The 14,802-nt window shown below is 42.9% G+C and overlaps 1 non-coding gene and 1 pseudogene across 1 annotated transcript; one reads left to right on the forward strand and one right to left on the reverse strand.

Moving 5' to 3' along the window:
• Positions 1-1,279: 1,279 nt before the first annotated feature.
• LOC136162986 (serine/threonine-protein kinase 38-like) lies at positions 1,280-2,681 on the reverse strand (annotated as a pseudogene).
• Positions 2,682-14,207: 11,526 nt separating this feature from the next.
• LOC136165854 (small nucleolar RNA SNORA26) lies at positions 14,208-14,330 on the forward strand. Its single transcript, XR_010662819.1, has one exon. It is a non-coding gene; the product is annotated as a small nucleolar RNA SNORA26 (small nucleolar RNA).
• Positions 14,331-14,802: the final 472 nt, after the last annotated feature.

Genomic DNA, 14,802 nt, shown 5'->3' on the forward strand with positions numbered 1-14,802 from the left:
TCTCTAAAGGTGGTGCAGCTGTGAAAGAAAAGGCACTTCGTGTTAAAATTCAGAGCGTCTCTCTTCAGAGACCACCCCAGCAGAGAGGCCGGGTCAGCCCAGGCCTGCAGGTGACCCTTTAGGGTGGAGAGGACCATTCCCCAGGAAGGCATCTGCAAAAGAAAAATTTGTAATCATGATTCCAAGGCAAAATTGTTCCTTAAAGTTGGGAGAGGAGAAACACTGAGAATACAAATACTGTCGCACTAGGGACTGGGGAGTGAACTGTATAAGGATCTTCAGGCTGGCTCTGCACTGTGTACTGGGCTGGTTCCCTCACCACTTGCAAGGAGGTCCTGGAGACAGAACAGGAGCAGCACCTTAGCCAAGAGGGTTCCAAGCCGCCTGCTTCCGCCCAGGCTCCCCCTTGTGTTCCCAGGAAGGAGCTGAGGTCCTCTGGGCAGCGCTTGTGGGTATTGCTGGTCCATGGCAATATCCAAGGGGATTTTCTGATACAGTTGTGAAGAGAAGGTGAGGATTTTCCACGTGATCTGAGACTCCTTGGCGATGCCCAGCAGCCTTTGGGCCTTCTAAGAGCAACGATGGATCAAGCTGGCCTCCTCCATCAACACTCAGAAAAGCAGCAGGAGTATTTTAGATGGGCAGGAGCAAATAAATCAAAATGGATTGAGGGCTCTTTATCCTAGTACCGTAAATAAAGTGCACCGTGATTGGAGTCTATAAAAAGCCACTTGCCAGAGGCTGAGGTCTGGGGAGAAACCATCATAACCACCCATTCAGAATGGCGGATTATTTCCTTCAGCCAGAACGCTGGCTGCTGATGCTCTTTATTGCTTTATTTCCTTTAGTACTACAAACTTTTAGCTGTAAAGAAAAAAAAAAAATACTTGGTGGGCTTGACAGGAAGCATGTAACAGAAACACAGAACTGGCTGATAATAAGTTAATGTTACAGTCTTAAAGTTGGATGATGGCTGTTTTTCCCCCTTCGTTCTGATGAACTTAGGAAAATTTGAGGTTTTTTTTTTTTTAAACATCAGATTGGCTCATGATGCTTATAAAGAAGCAGGACAGCCGTTCATGTCCAACTTAGTAGAAACGGTTGTCTTTGTTCTACCGGTCATCAGACGTGTTATGGAAGAGAATCCACTTACTATCACCATGTTCATCATGTTGGTGGGTTCCATAAACTTCCTGCAAACTCTTTTCAAAAGAGTATGTGTGAAGAAAACCATGATGTTGTACAAATAATTCGATTTAGGATCCCATTTCAAGGAAAACTATTTTGCTGCTTTCATGTAGGAAGGTATCTCCCCCCCTGTGCAGTCAGGCCCTCAAAGCGCTTGTAGGTGTAATTGATGAAGACCCAGTCTTTGCTCTTGTAGTCTGTCTCAGGGTGATTACTTGTTGCCACTGTTGGCTTAAGAATATCAGATTCTGGAAACTCATCGAAATTTGAGGTACCATCAATGCTTTTGATTTCAATAGATATTGCAGCAGGTCTCTCTCTCTGACATGTTCCCAGTCAACACCTTCAAAAAAAGAATTGTTTTTGATTTACTCAACTCCAGGGGCTCCAATTCTATGTTCCCATTCACAGCAGAATCTCAAAATTAGATCCTTGGCTTTTGCAGAAATAGGAACTTCTAGAGGAAAAGTCAAAGTTTCTTTCCAGTTCATCACCTTCTTATATGTCTCTTGAGGGGTCTCAGAACAGAAAGGTGGGTAGCCAATGAGCATTTCATACATGATCACCCCCAGCGACCACCAATCGCAGAGCTTCTTATGCCCAGTCTGTATGAACAACTCAGGAGCAATGTAGTCAGGAGTGCCTACTGTGGAGAAGGCTAGCTGGAGTCTATTTCTTTTCCAGGTTTCTGGTTTCCTTTTGGAATTCATGCTCTGAAAAGTGAAATCACTGGGGAGGCTGTGGTTCAGGTTCCTATGAAATTCTGTCCTATGTGCTTTTTTCAGTACTGTGCAAAGGCCAAAGTCAGAAAGCCTCACATCGCCCTTGCAGTCCAGGAAAAGGTTGTCTGGTTTGATGTCTCTGTGGATGAATCCAAGTTGGTGAGTAGAGTCTATAGCTAACACTTTTTCTGCTATATAAAACTGAGTCTCTTCTTCTATCAGCATGTCTTTTTTCATCAACAGGGTCATCATGTCCCCTCCAGGCAGGAACTCCATGATTAGTTAGAGGTTTCGCTTATCCTGAAAACTATAGAACATTTTCACAACCCACAAACTGTCTGCCTCCACTAGAATTTCGCGCTCCACATGAATGTGGCCAACCTGCTCTTTTTCAAGCATATCTGCTTGACGAAGTATTTTCGTTGCATACACATGGCCTGTATCTTTCTTCTGAACAAGCTGCACCTCACCAAAGGCTCCTCTGCCTATTACTTTTAAGGACTCAAAATCTTCCAGTCCAAGTCTTGCTCTCTTCAAACGAAGAAACTCTCTTTCCTTCTGAGCATGTGCTGACCTCCGGAGTCGTTTCTCTTCATCCTTGAGGCCTTCTTCTTCCATCACTTTTTCTCACTTCTTTTGTCTCATTTCTCGTTCTTCGTGTTGAGCAGTAAGGTTGCTATAAAAATTCTCCAGCGTCATGTTGGTCATTGTCACCCTTTCCTTTGTGTGACTACCCATGGACGAGCAAGGAGTTGAGCCTGTCATTGCCATGGCCAGCATCAAGGTCTTTTCCAATGACTCGGCTCTTCACACCAGGTAGTCAAAGTATTGGAGCTTCAGCATCAATTCTTCCAATGAATATTCAGGACTGATTTCCTTTAGGATGGACTGGTTTGATCTCCTTGCTGTCTAAGGGACCCTCAAAAGTCATCTTCATCCAGCCCACAATTCAAAAGCATCAATTCTTTGACACTCAGCCTTCTTTATGGTCCAACTCTCACATCAGTACATGACTACTGGAAAAACCATAGCTTTGCTATATAGGCCTTTGTTGGCAAAGTGATGTTTCTGCTTTTTAATACAATGTCTAGGTTTGTCATAGCCTTCCTTCCAAGAAGCAAGCGTCTTTTAATTTTGAAAGTTTTCTTAAGGCTCTCCTCTTGATACTTAGCAGCTCTGAAAATTGTTTTGGAGATTAAATGTAGCCAGAGCCCCATGTTGAGGGGAGAGGCAGGGCTGGGGGCAGCAAACAGCCGCAGATGCCCGGCCGGGACCGCGGTCTCAATTGAGGAAAGGCGAAACCCCTGCAGCAGCTGCCAGCCGACCAGAGGAGGGGAGGGGACGCGTCAGGGACTCTGAAATAGGGGGCCACGGGGTGGTTGTGGGTGTGAAGACAGGAAGAGCCCCAACTGCTGGAAAAGACAGCAAGTGCAGGGGCTGACGCTGCCCAATCCCCCGAGGCGGAGATGGGCTGGTACAGCCACCAGGGCACCCTGATCTCCTTTAGGATGGACTGGTTGGATCTCTTTGCAGTCCAAGGGATCCTCAAGAGTCTTCTCCAACACTACAGTTCAAAAGCATCAATTCTTTGGTGCTCAGCTTTCTTTAAGTCCAATTCTCACATCCACACATGACTACTGGAAAAACTATAGCCTTGTCTAGATGGACCTTTGTTGGCAAAGTAATGTCTCTGCTTTTTAATATGCTATCTAGGTTGGTCATAACTTTTCATCCAAGGAGCAATCGTCTTTTAATTTCATGGCTACAGTCACCTCTGTAGTGATTTTGGAGCCCCCCAAAATAAAGTCTGTCACTGTTTCCACTGTTTCCCCTGCTATTTCCCATGAAGGGATGGGACCAGATGCCGTGATCTTAGTTTTCTGAATGTTGAGCTTTAAGCCAACTTTTTCACTCTCCTCTTTCGCTTTCATCAAAAGGCTCTTTAGTTCTTCTTCACTTTCTGCCATAAGGGTGGTGTCATCAGCATATCTGAGGTTATTGATATTTCTTCCTACAATCTTGATTCCAGCTTGTGCTTCATCCAGCCCAGCATTTCTCATGATGTACTCTGCATATAAGTTAAATAAACAGGGTGACAATATATAGCCTTGACGTACTCCTTTCCAGATTTGAAACGAGTCTGTTCTGTGTCCAGTTCTAACTGTTGCTTCCTCACCTACACACAGATTTCTCAAGAGGCAAGTCAGGTGATCTGGTATTCCCATCTCTTTAAGAATTTTCCACAGTTTGTGGTGATCCACATAGTCAAAGACTTTGGCATAGTCAATGAAGCAGAAATGGGTGAAAGGATTAAGCATCTTACTTTCCTCAAGAGAGTTTAACTTCCTTGTATGTAACAGATTGTGATTACAATAATAGTAGCTAATATTTACTATATTTTTATTACTAATGGTAGCTGATGCTTTTGAGGAGTTACTCTGGGCAAGGTGCTCTGTTAGGAGCTTGACATGTGTTGCCTCTGATGCTCACCACCATCTGTGAAATCATTTTACAGATGAGGAAATTAAAGCTCATAGAAATTTAGTAGCTGAGGGTCCTATTGACTAGGACTTGGATTCGAATCCAAGGTCTGTGTGACTTCAAAGACAGTTACTGAAAACTACTATTTTATGCTGGGCATGCTCTCTAGTCTTCTCTACAATGTAAGAGAAAAATTCAATAGCTAACATTTTTATAGAGCATTACTTCTCTTCCCCAAGAAAGAAGGCAAACTGGGCTGCTTGAACGGGTCTTAGAAGGGTCACTGAAAATGTAATTAGACTATTTTCTGGGAAACAGTCTCTTTTGACCGAGCAGGTTATTTGATGAAACAAAGCTAACCTCCCTGATCTTTTCCTGTCAGACTGATTCCCAGGAGCAAACTAACAGCAATGGGGACCGACAGCTTCGAGGTCTCCCTCTGAATCTCTTCCTCTCAGTTCAGCTCTAGCCGTGTCTCACCTTGTACTATTTCAAAATATTCTATACTTGAGCCAAGTTACTTTGCACCCAACTTTACATGTATGTCCCAAGGCACTGTGAAACCAGGAATAGATAGAGGATGCCTAAACTCTTAACTGATTATATTAATAATAAAAAATTACTTGAAGAAGTGGACGGTGGTGAAGATGTGTGTGTGCATGCTAAGTAGCTTCAGTCGTGTCTGACTCTCTGTGACCCTACAGAGTATAGCCCGCCAGGCTCCTCTGTCCATGAGATTCTCCAAGCAAGAATACTGGAGTGGGTTGCCATGCCCTCCCCCAGGGCATCTTCCCGACCAAGGGATCAAACCTGCTTCTCTTACAGTGGGTTCTTTACCACTAGCACCACCTGGGAAGCCCAGGGGTGAAGATAATGGAAGATAATGCCCTACTGAGCCCTTCCTTTCTTCCTTCCTTCCACCCGTCCATCTTGCCTTCCTGCTTTCATAGCAGGAAATCTGGGATAGGTGGTCTTGCCACTCTTGGTGATTAATGAGTGGGAGTGGGCTTGTCAAGGGATAGTTTAGTGAGTCTGACTTCAGGACGCAAGGAAGGGTCCATGAAACCAAGGAAGAATCAGTAGGATGGGACTGGAAGGCTGGACTTGGGGGATGGTGCACGCTGGGGCAAGGGAGATAACTCGGGATGGGCATTTGGGCCTAGCATCTTGGCTCTAGGTGACAGCAGAGGCTTGGGGTAATAAACAACCCCAAGACTGAGTATATTAAGATAACAGTTTATTATTTCTGATGATTGGTGAGTTGCCAGGCGGTTATTCTTTGATCTCACCTGGGATCACTAAGGCAGTAAACAGTCAGAGGGCATCTTTACAGCAGCTGGAAGGGCCGAGTTGGTCTCATTCACAGTGACAGTGGGTGCTGGCTGTCAGCTGGGGTGCCTCTGTTCTCCATGTAGCCTCTCATCCAGGAGTAAACTCTACTAACTGGAGGACATCATTTCATGAGAGCAAGGAAGCTGCAAGGTCATTTAAGGCCTAAGCTCTGAAACTTACATAGCATCACTTCTTCCACATTCTGTTGACCAAACCTTGTTGCAAGGACTGCCCGGGTTCAAGTGGATGGAGACAGAGTCCATCTCTTAATGGGAGGAGAGATAATATCCCGTTGCAAAGAGGGCTTGGTCCCTTACTGAAAAGACTGACCACAAAGATCAAAGCAAGTATGTGGGAGCCTGGGGTCAGAAGACAGTGTGTCTGCGCTAGTGATATCATCTCTGTTTAATTCCCATTGACATGAACCTGATAGTGGTCTCAGACTGCCTGCTTGAAATCCAAATTCCCTGCTTCAGCTTTGTGCCTGGTGAGAAGGTGAGATGGAGTAGACCAGATGAAAGGACAGGTTTTCCTCAAGCGGGTGGAGCTCCCTGCCTGCCTGTCCCCAGGGTGGCAGGCTGAACCTCACTGCACTCCAGCCTCAGGCCCTTCCCACACAGAGCTGCTCTCTGGCCAAGCTTACAATCCAAGAGCAGTGGGAGCTTCCCAGACAAGATGAACCCCCCTTAGCAATAGGCAGCTGTTGTCCTGGAAGAAAAAAGGGGAGGCCCTCCTGGGCCCCAGTGCCCACTGGAAAGCCTACCATTGTTGGGGGTGTCTGAGCTTTACATGCTTCAGGGGAATTCAAGTCTGGCGTAGTCAGAGGGAGTGTAGAACTGGGGACAAGGTGACCACCAGGCAGCCTGCAATTTCACAAAGTGCCCTCGGCCTGCCTTCACACCACATGGAGGGGTAACTGGGCAGAGCTTTCTCCAACCAGGACTGTACTTTTGGCAACTGAGCAGTGACAGGACAAGGGAAGAGCCTCAACCAGCTGCTGCTGATACGGGTCTGTAAACTCCCGCTCTCATTAAGGCAAAGAGAGATGGGGCCCTCCTGCCCCTCCCACTCTAAGCTTACTGCTCCCAGGCCAGCAGCACTCACAATGAGCCCATGGCCATTTCTCCGGTTTGCTTTGCAGAGGACATTTAATCTATTTTAGACTAGAGGTGATAGAGCCCAGGACCCTGGTCCTTCCCCAGCAAACATGACCCAACTCTGTTAGTTCTGGCCCCAGAGAAGTTTTAAGCAAACGTTACTCTCCTGGTCCCACCCCCTGTGTCCTCGGGGGACTGCCGGATCCCACCCTGTAGCCCCTTCAGCACCAGAGCCAACCCCAGGTGGCTCTCCTCCAGGGGACTAGAAGGATTACTCCTTTCAGGCTGGGCCAAATGGCATTTCCTGTTTCAAAGAAGAGAGGCTTATTGTGGAGAGGTCTCTAGCAGCTTTGGCACCTGCCAGGGGAAGAGGTAAATATAAAGTAAGTCACCGAATGCAGCTTGAATTTCTCTTGAAATGCAAACGAGGCTTAAAAATTCTAGAGATGTGCTTCTGGGCACAGCTAGCATCTTGAGATGGGCTGAACCAGAAGATGCTGGGGTGGGGAGTTGTTGAAAAGGGCGTGGGTTTGGTATGGATGGGTCCACCTATGCACAGGACGCAGGCATCCACGGAGAATGGATGCATATGAAGAAAGGTTTTCAGAATCTTTGACGGTCACTGACTGCCCTTTTCCTTGTTCCTGGACTTCTCATCTCCCAAACCTGCCAGTAGAAGCTCACTGGGCTGCCCCGACCTTATAGGAGCAGAATGATCAACACTCAGTTCGCTAAGCTCTTGCTCCCAGGCTTTGGCTGGCACAACCCAGGATTCGGGTGTCAGCCCTTGCCTGAGGAGACTGGTTCTCCTAGCTCAAAGCTCATGTTGGTTCTAGGGTATCTAGAGTATCTGGGTATCTAGAGTATCTAGAGTATCTTCTAGGGTGTCTGCTCATGCAGTTTCCCTCTTTCAACACTACTCATTTAAATCGGTCCCTTTAACAGAGGCCGTTGCGGTGCCCAGAGCCTAGATCTCCCCTTGCTGGAGGATGAAGGGTGACTGGGTGGGAGAGAGAGGCTGACAGTGCCAGCGAGGGCGGAAAGTGAGATGACTGATGGATCAGGGTCTGCTCAGAGTCGGAACAGCTTGGCAGCTAGAAGGGTCTTTGAGGGAGAGGGTGGGAAATGGAGTAGGAGTAAGAGATGGAGGAGAGAACCCAGGCTGTCTGCCTCAAATCTGTCTGACAGGAGAAGGAGGATGTCCATGGGGGAGGAAGGTAGTGTGAGGTGGGCGGTGTGGAGGTGGGAATGATTGAGATGCAGGATGGTGCCAAGCCCACAGCTGGGATGGAGCCCCTGAATTTTGGGGGCTGTGACCTGGTGATCTGGCTCCTGCCTTTCTTTCCAGCCACACATCTGGTTATTTGGCCATTTGCCTCTTATACTTCAGTCATACAGAGCTGCAGGGTCCACAAGTTTGGTCTTTTCCTTCCAGTCAAGTGCTCCAGCTATATCCTTGTCTTTGAAAGTTCTTGTCTTTTTCTGGGAGTGGAAGAACCATTTGTCTTGATTCAGCTTAAATGTCTGCAACTCCAAAAAGTCCTTTGCCAGATAAAGTCATGAGTATCTTCCTCTGCAATCCCCAGCCCCCTTCAGTACTCCTCAGTTATAGCAATTTTCATTTTGTTGTATAATTCTGTGCCTGTGCAGATTTCTCACTGGGCTATAAGCTCCCTGAGTCAGATGAATTCATCTGATTACTTGCTTGAGCATTAAACTTCATCTTGTATGTGGCTTGCCTTTTTGGGTCAGTGACTGACATCTGTTAAGCCCAAAGTTTTGGAATGTTGTTCTGGTTTGTGTGATTCTAGAAAGTTCTGGAATGAAGTCCTGGTAGGGCTCTCAATTTAAAAAAAGGTCCTGGTACTATCTCTGACGGGACAGGTAATAAGCATTCACTAAACCAACTAATGAGCATCTTGGTGGAGATTAAAGGCTGGGTAGGTGTTTTTCTAGCCTATACATATAATTTAAATTTAAATCTTTATTTATTTTACACTGATTTGTCTAGAAGCTGTTTTCTTAGGTGCAAACACTGAGCCATGCATATTTTCATCGCAAAAAGGAAATATAAAATATCCATGAAATGCAAGAGGCCCTTCAGCTCCTGGCAAGATGTCAGTTCCATATCCTCTGGGGAGGCCTTTGGTCACTTATAGTCTTGCAGGTGCTGTTTATTTCCTAATCCCTGCTCTACCTGTTTCTCCATGTCTTAGGTCTTGTTTTGAGTATAGAACATCTTTTATTCTTTCCTCTTCAAAGATTTTCTTTGGGCTATGAAAGCAATTCATGTTAACTGTAAAAATGTGCCAAGTACAGAATGATATAAAGATGCAGAAACCAAAAATCCCTACTTATACTCAGTACCGACTGGCAATCACTATTTTGTCTTGTTTCTTTCCATTTGACTTCCTTTATATTTTTGACATATATATTGTATATGTTATTTTTCAGTATTTTTCAACATTTTTCAATATTTTCAATATTCAGTTTTCAATATTGTATCTTGTTTTCTTCATCTGACACTATTTCTTAAGCAATTTATTGGTCATTTAAGCAAAAAACATTGTAAACAGAATTATTTTTATTTATTTCTTTTTTACTTTATTGAGGTAAAATATATAGCTTATATATATTATATAAATGTAATATATAGTTGATGTATATATATGTCACAGTATACAATATAATGATTTGTATTTTTTAAAGGTTTTATTCCATTTATAGATATTATGAAATATTGACTGTATTTCCTTGTAGTTTGCTAGCTTTACACTACTAGCACACCTCTTAACCCCCTACCCCATCTTGCCCCTCCTCTCTTCACTCTCTCTATTGGTAACCACTGGTTTATTCTTTATGAGTTTTTGTTATATTTTTTGTTATATTCTTCTTTTTTCTTATATTCACTAGTTTGTTTAATTTTTTAGATTCCACATATAAGTGATATCATACAGCATTTTTCTTTCTCTGTCTGACTTATTTCATTTAGAAAAATACAAATCCATCTTTACTGCTGCAAATGGAAAATTTTCATTCTTCTTTATGGCTCAGTAGTATTCCATTGTATATGTATGTGTGTGTATTTGTGTGTGTATCACATCTTCTCTATCCATTCATCTCTTGATGGACACTTAGTTTGCTTCCTTATCTTGGCAATTGTAAATAACATTATTATAAACATTGGGATGCATATGTATTTTCAAATTAGTGTTTTTGTTTGTCTTGAATATATACTCAGGAGTGGAATTGCTGGGTCATATGGTAGTGCTGTTTTTAGAACTTTGAGAATAAATCTAATTTTTAATGGCTGACTTTCTATTTTGCATGCTATTGTTGTTGTTCAGTTGCTCAGTCATGTCTGACTCTTTGTGACCTCATGGACTACAGCACACCAGGCTACCCTATCCTTCACCATCTCCTGGAACTTTCTCAAACTCATGTCCATTGAGTCAGTGATGCCATGGTTGCTTCTCATCCTCTGTCATCCCCTTTTCCTCCTGCCTTCAATATTTCCCAGCATCAGGGTCTTTTCTAATAAGTTGGCTCTTTGCATCATGTACTCAAAGTATTGAAGCTTCAGGTTCAGCATCAGTCCTTCCAGCGGATATTCAGAGTTGATTTCCTTTAGGAGTGACTGGTTTGATCTCCTTACAGTCCAAGGGACTCTTCAGAGTATTCTCCAACACCATAGTTCAAAAGCATCCATTCTTCCTCACTCAGCCTTCTTTATGGTCCAACTCTCACATCTATACATGACTACTGGAAAAACCATAGCTTTGACTATACAGACTTTTGTCAGCAAAGTAATATCTCTGTTTTTTAATATGCTGTCTAGGTTTGTCATAGTTTTTCTTCCAAGGAGCAAGCATCTTTTAATTTCTTGGCAGCAGTTACCATCTGCAGTGATTTGGGCTTCCCTGTTAGCTCAGCTGGTAAAAATCCACCTGCAATGCAGGAGACCTCAGTTCGACTCCTGGGTCAGGAAGATACCCCAGAGAAGGCATAGGCCCACTCTAGTTTTCTTGGGCTTCCCTGGTGGCTCAGACAGTAAAGAATTCACCTGCAATATGGGAGACCTGGGTTCAATCCCTGGGTTGGGAAGATCCCCTGGAGGAGGGCATAGCAACCCACTCCAGTATTCTTGCCTGAAGAATCCCCATGGACAGAGGAGCCTGGTAGGCTACAGTTCATGGGATCGCAAAGAGTCAGATATGACTGAGCGACTAAACACAGCAATTAAACACATATGTGTGTCTATTTTGCATATAGCTAATGAATAATTTTTCAAAGGTAAACTTATGACTTTAATACAAATATAAAGTGAACATGTATCAAAGATTTTATTTAAATCACTAATGAATGAGGGAACAAGTAAGATGCTACACTTGGTTCAAAAGGGAATTTAAAGAACTATACCATAGCGAATGCTGAAATAAATTTATGAATAGATATAAAACTGGCCTGTCTAGAGGGCAGTAATCAGTTGCATTCCATTGGATTCAATTTGTTTGCATTTCTGTGGATACAGGGAATTTGCATTATTATCAGTTTCTACAATTTACATAGTTGGTGCTCAGTCACTCAGTCACTGACTCTTTTTGACCCTATGGACTGTAGCCCACCAATTGTACAATAGGTCAAAGACAGTGAAATGCAATTATAATCAAGTAGTCCCTTCTGGTCATTTGGAAGTCTTTTACGATTTTCCCTGTGAGGTGTAATAGGATTTTTTTTTCATTTATTTTTATTAGTTGGAGACTAATTACTTTACAATATTTAGTGGGTTTTGTCATACATTGACATGAATCAGCCATGGAGTTACATGTATTCCCCATCCCAATCCCCCCTCCCACCTCCCTCTCCACCCAATCCCTCTGAGTCTTCCCAGTGCACCAGGCCCGAGCACTTGTCTCATGCATCCAACCAAGATCTGTTTCACTATAGATAATATACATGTTTCGATGCTGTTCTCTCGAAACATCCCACCTTCGCCTTCTCCCACAGAGTCCAAAAGTCTGTTCTGCACATTTGTGTCTCTTTTTCTGTTTTGCATATAAGGTTATCATTACCATCTTTCTAAATTCCATATATATGTGTTAGGATGCTGTAATGTTCTTTATCTTTCTGGCTTACTTAACTCTGTATAATAGGCTCCAGTTTCATCCATCTCATTAGAACTGATTCAAATGAATTCTTTTTAATGGCTGAGTAATATTCCATGGTGTATATGTACCACAGCTTCCTTATCCATTCATCTGCTGATGGGCATCTAGGTTGCTTCCATGTCTTGGCTATTATAGACAGTGCTGCGATGAACATTGGGGTGCACGTGTCTCTTTCAGATCTGGTTTCCTCGGTGTGTATGCCCAGAAGTGGGATTGCTGGGTCATATGGCAGTTCTATTTCCAGTTTTTTAAGAAATCTCCACACTGTTCTCCATAGCGGCTGTACTAGTTAATAGGATTTTACTTAGCCGTTAGGAGTGTGTATGTAGTGCACCTGTGTGAACATGTGTGCCATGCGATGCCCAGATATCTCCTTGGTTGAGAGAGATGCAGCAAATTGCTGAAGATCTGGGGCTCACAGGTCCTCATTTGTAGAGTAAGGATAGCTTAGATGGTTTCTTAAAACCTTTCCTGAAGTTCTGATGTCCACAACTTCTCTAATTACCTAGAGGCAAAGGTCCACACAGGACACTTAGCTGTTTCTTTGCCTAACTACTCATCCTTCCTTTTAGCAAGATCATACAGGTAAAATGTTTGTTTGTAAGTTCTCATATTAAAGACATATTTAATAGATGCTGAGATTAAAAAAAACCTTGAATTGAGGGGTAGCAAACATCCACTGGATCATCGAAAAAGCAAGAGAGTTCCAGAAAAACATCTACTTCTGCTTTATTGATATGCCAAAGTCTTTGACTGTGTGTGTGGATCACAACAAACTGTGGAAATTTCTTAAAGAGATGGGAATACCAGACCACCTGACCTGCCTCCTGAGAAATCTGTATGCATAAAAAAAAAAAAGAAAGAAATCTGTATGCAGGTCAAGAAGGAACAATTAGAACTGGACATGGAACAACAGACTGGTTCCAAATTGGGAAAGGAGTACGCCAAGGCTGTATATTGTCACCCTGTTTATTTAACTTATATGCAGAAAGTACATCATGAGAAATGCTGGCTTGGATGAAGCCCGAGCTGGAATCAAGATTGCCAGGAGAAATATCAATAGCCTCAGATATGCAGTGACACCACCCTTATAGTAGAAAGTGAAGAAGAACTAAAGAACCTCTTGATGAAAGCGAAAGAGGAGAGTGAAAAAGTTGGCTTAAAGCTCAACATTGAGAAAACTAAGATCATGGAATCTGGTCCCATTCCTTCATGGTAAATAGATGGGAAACAATGGAAACAGTGACAGCCTTTGTTTTTTGGGGCTCCAAAATCAATACAGATGGTGACTGTAGCCATGAAATTAAAAGACACTCCTTGGAAGAAAAGTATGACCAACCTAGACAGCATATTAAAAAGCAGAGACATTACTTTGCCAACAAAGGTCCATTTAGTCAAAGGTGTGGTTTTTCCAGTAGTCACATATTGATATGAGAGTTGGACTATAAAGAAATCTGAGTGCCAAAGAATTGATGCTTTTGAACTGTGGTGTTGGAGAAGACTCTTGAGAGTCCCTTGGACTGCAAGAAGATCCAACCAGTCTATCCTAAAGGAGATCAGTCCTGGGTGATCATTGGAAAGACTGATGTTGAAGCTGAAACTCCAATACTTTGGCCATCTAATTTGAAGAACTGACTCATTTGAAAAGACCCTGATGCTGGGAAAGATTGAAGGTGGGAGGAGAAGGGAATGACAGAGGATGAGATGATTGGATGATATCACCGACTCCATGGACATGAGTTTGAGTAAGCTCTAGGAGTTGGTGATGGACAGGGAGGTCTGGCGTGCTGCGGTCCATGGGGTTGCAAAGAGTCAGACACAACTGAGCGACTGAACTGAACTGAACTGAAAGCATTGTCATACGTGAATGGCTATTGTTTTATGTCTTGGTACATAAAATATTAGTGATTGATGGTGCTCTCAAATTGATGAAATATAGTACTAGCATTACAGAAAGGAAAAAGAATCATTAAAAGGAAACAGATCACTAGATGAATTCACATCTCAAAAACATTAAAAAAAATCTAAACCAAGACAACAAACAAAATCTCGGAGCCTTAGAATTGAAAAAATAGAACATTCACCTTTGGTTAGTGGATGAAGAAAGAACTAGAACATGAATTTCCATCAACCTACTGGGTAATCCAAATAAAACAAAACAAACAACAACCCAAAACTTTATTATTTTTTCCTGAAAATATGGAATATCGCCCTTTCCAGTGCCCTTTTAAGGCTGACGCAGTGCCTTAAGAGGCTAACACAGGAGGGTCAAGGAAGTCTCCATAAAACCCAGAGAAGAGATTTTTAGAACTCCTCTCTGGATCCTGTCTGGAGTCGCAACTGAATTAGAAGATTTTAAGTCTTAGCACTTACTAGTATGTGTATAGTTAATACCAAAGTCATTAAATTTAAACTTGACCTTCGGTTTGACAATAAAAAAAAAAAAAAGAAAATATGGAATAATATTTGGTCATAAAAAGGATTAAGCTACAATGTGGATGAAACTACAAAACATGCTGAGTGAAAGAAGCCAGACACAAAAGGTCACATATTGTATGATTCAATTCATATTTAATGAAAATCCAGAATAGGCAAACTTATAGAGACAGAAAACAGATGAGTGATTCCCAAGGGCTGGGAGGAATGGTGAATGAGAAGTGCCTACTTAATAAATGTGAGATTTCCTTTAGGGGTAGTGAAAATATTTTGGAACTAGATAGTTGTGATGCCCAACACTGTGAATATTAAATGCTACTAAGTTGTATGATTCAGCTCAGTTCAGTTCAGTCCAGTTCAGTCACTCAGTCAAGTCTG

The sequence above is a fragment of the Muntiacus reevesi genome, chromosome 3 (assembly GCF_963930625.1).
Source record: "Muntiacus reevesi chromosome 3, mMunRee1.1, whole genome shotgun sequence".
Taxonomy (NCBI): Eukaryota; Metazoa; Chordata; class Mammalia; order Artiodactyla; family Cervidae; genus Muntiacus; species Muntiacus reevesi.